At 43.8% G+C, this 4453-nt stretch overlaps 1 long non-coding RNA gene across 1 annotated transcript; it reads left to right on the top strand.

Annotated features, from left to right (window-relative positions):
* The first annotated feature begins 3746 nt into the window (after positions 1–3746).
* Positions 3747–4247, top strand: LOC111094278. The gene is made up of 2 exons (XR_005384490.1): positions 3747–3783; positions 4019–4247. It is a non-coding gene; the product is annotated as an uncharacterized LOC111094278 (long non-coding RNA).
* Positions 4248–4453: the final 206 nt, after the last annotated feature.

Raw genomic sequence — 4453 nt, 5'->3', positions numbered from 1 at the left:
CAGTATCACAGTGCAATGGTTAGTGGCTGCAAATGAATGGATTGCCCAGCCACCAGCTGACATTTTGAGAACCTTGAGACATCATCACTTTTTCCTGCTACTAATTAAGATTTATATCTTCCACTGTATTAATATTGCAAAGGCTTTTGTGATGGAGGCAGGGTTTTTCCACTGCCTTTGTGTCCGTGGGTCTCATCAGTTACAGCGTACGTGCTGGGGTCACAGGCTGGGAAACTCCATCCCAGGGACTCGGTTCAAACTGGGTCCTCTGCTGATTCATTCAACAAAGATTTATAAAATGATGACCATGTGCAAATCACCATGCTAAATGCTAGAGCAAGCGAGGAGAGAGGAACACGAAGATGGATAAGAGGCTGGCCTGAATTGAGGGGTGCTTGTTTCCAGGGGAGAGGCATGTGGTACTCACTGTAACACAGGAGGACACAAATTAAAATAGGGCAGAAATAATGCAGATGGGGGCATAGATGAGGGAGCAATTCGTTCTGATGCCCAACAAGTGACTTTTTAAAATGCAACTGTCACCAAGATTCAAGGGTTCACCTGAGTCCATACAAGTGGGAAGGGGACTTTGCATGGATGATTTCACGACCAGTCTGAACATTCATAGAAAAGGCTGCACATGCATCTACAGCTGTAATTCCCACTTTGAAGGGAGCAGGAACTGGCACAGCCTGTGTCCTGCTCTGGCCTGGCTTTCCATTCACGGGTCAGAGGGGCACCTGCCCCCTGAAGGGCATACACCCTTCCTTCCTCCCACAGCACCTCAATGCCCACTACTGCTTGTTTAATTGCATACAGAAGGCGACAACTGAATAAACATGCCTAAGAATCACTTTGGAAGCATTTTCAAATACCCATCTTTTGGCCCCATTCTAAGGGGTTTTATTTAAACTGATACCCTATGTTATTTTGATGCTAGAAGTCTCCAGGCCACACTTTGAGAAAAATGTCCTAACCCAGCCCTCTACCTTTACAAGGGAGAGAACTGGCACCAGAGAGGGCCTTGCCCTAGGAACCACGTAATGTTTTTTAAATTTTGTTTATTTGAGAGAGAAAAAGAGAGGGAGAGAGAGAGAGAGGGAGAAAACAGCAAATCCAGCCTTTGAACCCAGACTGCCAGACTCCAGAGCCCACCGTGACCACTAGCCCACAGAAGCAAGCACAGATCTGAAACCCGGGCTCTCGGACTCCCAGGCTGGGGTGCTCTCCACCACACCACACTGCCTCCCAGGCTACGCTTCCCAAGTAAGGACTTGGGGGTTCTGTTGGCCACTGAGAGCTCTGGGAGGTTTCCTCTGAAAAGAGCTGCTTTCTCTTGGAGGCTTTTCCACACCACTTCTCCTCTGCAACAGTCTATGCTTCTCTTTGTTTAGAGCATCTTGAGAACTAGAGAAGTTCAACTGTAGGCCTACAGGTAAGCATTCCTTTGACACACTCTCCGAGCAATTAAACTGAAGCATTTCATTAGCAATTCTGGTAGAACGAAGAAAAAGATATCCCATACCCATTTTGAGTCATGTGCCAAACATTAGAACCACCCAAATTATACTTCCACCTTGGCCTCATCTTTGAACTTCTCATTTTTTCTGCCTGAACCAACTGAGAGACCAAACTTTTTTTTTTTTTAGATTTTATTTATTTATTCACGAGAGACACACAGAGAGAGAGGCAGAGACACAGGCAGAGGGAGAAGCAGGCTCCATGCAGGGAGCCCGATGTGGGACTCGGTCGCGGGTCTCCAGGATCACACCCCGGGCTGAAGGCGGCGCTAATCGATCAGCCACCCAGGCTGCCCAAGACAGAACTTCTCAAGGAAGAGCTTGGAAAAGTCAGAAGTTCCAGGTCATTAAGAAGAAAGTATGGGAAGCGTGGCTGACAGGAATAAGCTCAAAAACAAAAGAGCCTGACTACAGATTTGAATGCACCATCTGCACACGAGGATAACCTTCATGAGACATTTCTCTTTATGACTCTCCTGTTTGGAATCTCTGGCAGGCTGTAACTTTAATTAAGAAAGCTTTTTATTTGAGTCCCTTCATTACCAAAAAAAATTTTTTTCTCCCTGGTCTCCTTAGCCCCTTTCTTGGCACTTTGTTGCTTGGTGCTACTTTGTGTTCCAGCTGGTTCTATTGCTCTGACTCAACCCCAAACTACTTACTGACTTTCAGAACTCTCACTTCTAAGTCCCTGCTGTTTCCCTGGGTGGGGCTGACTGCCAGTTCTAGTTTCCAGGCCGTGCCCAGGCTCAGCTGCCCTGCCAGCTTCCCACCGCGTGGCCTTGTTCACAGAGCCTCTGTCCTTGGTCAGCAACCTGCTTCTCCACCAGCCTAATGCCGTCTTCACCATGCTCTTCCTGCACAATGTCATCACGAATGACACCCAGTGTGCAGTCCTGATGCCGATGCTACGTGGTATAAGGAGCAGAGCTCACTTTTGCTGCACTTCTGTCCTCACCAACCACTAGTCTCTGGATTGTCAGAACTAACAAGCACAATTCTGGAAGTGGTGTTTTCTGGGACTTTACCGCTGGACCACAGTAGGATGAGGAAAGCAACCTCGTCTGGTTGCAGTGTTGTCCAGGATCTAAGCAGCCTTCATTGGTTTTGCCACATTTGAGACTTTTTGTAGACGCCCTTTATCAGGTGGAGAAGTTCCCCACTATTCCTAGTTAACTGCAAATTTTTAATCACAAATCACCGTTGGATTTTGTTTTCAAATGCTTTTTCTGCAACAGTTGATATGATCCTGTGCTTTTTCTCCTTTCAATTGCTAATAGGGTGGATTATGTTGTTTTGTATCTAAACATTGAACCAGCCTTGCATTCCCAGGACAGATCCCACTTGGTTGTGGTGTAGTATTCTTTTCTTTTTTTTTTTTTTTTTTTTTCTGTATGGCTGGATTTGATGTGCTAATATTTTGTTGGGGATTCTTGTGTCCATGAGGATATGGGTCTGGAGTATTTTCCTATACTGCCTTAATTTAGTTTTGATATCAGGGTAGTACTGGCCTCATCAAATGAGTTAAGTGTTTCTTTTGTTTTTTCTGAAAGAGATTACGTAACATTTATTTCTTCTTTGAAATATCTGGTGGGACTTAGTGAAACCAGATATTTGGAAGGTTTTGGCTATGGACTTGATTACTTTTGATAGTTATAAGACTATTCATATTATCTATTTTATCTTGGGTTAGTTTTGCTAGTTTCTTTTTTTTTTTTTAACTAGCCCATTTCATTTAAGATGATAAATCTATGTGCATAAGAAACTGAAGCCTCAGTCCCACAGCCCCACAGAAATGAATTCTGCCAAAGAACCTGCTGATGCGTAGAGCCAAGTGCAATCTGGTAAGACCCTGAGGTAGAGAGCACAGCTCAGGCGCGCCCAGACTGCCGCCCTCCAGGAACTGTGAGATTATAAATGTGTGTTGTTTTTAGCCACTAAATTTGTATTGTTACACAGCACAGAAAGCTAATACAATCTTGTCCCATCCTGTACCTGCATGACTATATTTGTTTTTTTTTATTTTTTTTAAGATTTATGTATTTATTTATTCAGAGAGAGAGAAAGAGGCAGAGGCACAGGCAGAGGGAGAAGCAGGCTCCATGCAGGGAGCCCGACTCGGGACTCAATCCCGGGTCTCCAGGATCACACCCTGAGCCGCAGGCAGCACTAAACTGCTGTGCCACTGGGGCTGCCCTGCATGACTATATTTGAAGTGAGTTTCTTGTAGACAAGATGTAGGTGATGGGTATAAACATTACTATTGGTAAGTTTGGATTTGGGTCTCTTCTGTTTTACTGTTTTCTGGTTGTTTACTTAGTTCCTCTCTTGTTCTTATGTGTATGGATGTGTGTGTTCATTCAGTCTGACAATTTCTGCCTTCAATTACTATTAGCTGCAGTTAGTTCCCATTTCTGTGCCTCCTTCTGGGTTATTTGAACATTTTTTAGTATTCCATTTAAGTCTGTTCATGTATTTTCTCACTGTATATCTTTGTGTAGTTTTTTTGGTAGTTGCTGAAGTGATTACAGCTTAGCCAGCATTCCACTTGAAGAGACACAAGAAGACTGTGAAGCATTCAGCATGAACTTATGTCATAAAATGGAAAAGATGTGGTGGGATGCACTGGGATGAACAACACAGGATATAGAGCCTGTGGCCCATCCTTTCCACTCAGGCTAGAATGCCAATGTCAAAATGCTCAAAAATAAATTTTCTTTTGCACTACCAGACTGACAAATATTGAATTCTTTCCTGGGCCATTTATTTCAAGTAATTAGATGGGTGTTATGTTCTTTGCTCAGATTTGATATTATCTGGAAATTGGTTTGCTGTTATTATTGTTTTTTTTTTTTAAAGGTTTACTATCCCTTCCTCTGTAGACCCACATACCCTACCTAGATGTGGTGCTTGTGGGGCCTGTGGCACTGTTTTAA

The sequence above is a fragment of the Canis lupus genome, chromosome 36, assembly GCF_011100685.1.
Source record: "Canis lupus familiaris isolate Mischka breed German Shepherd chromosome 36, alternate assembly UU_Cfam_GSD_1.0, whole genome shotgun sequence".
Taxonomy (NCBI): Eukaryota; Metazoa; Chordata; class Mammalia; order Carnivora; family Canidae; genus Canis; species Canis lupus.
Note: the sequence above shows the minus strand (reverse complement) of the source record. Positions and strands in the feature narration are given on the sequence as shown.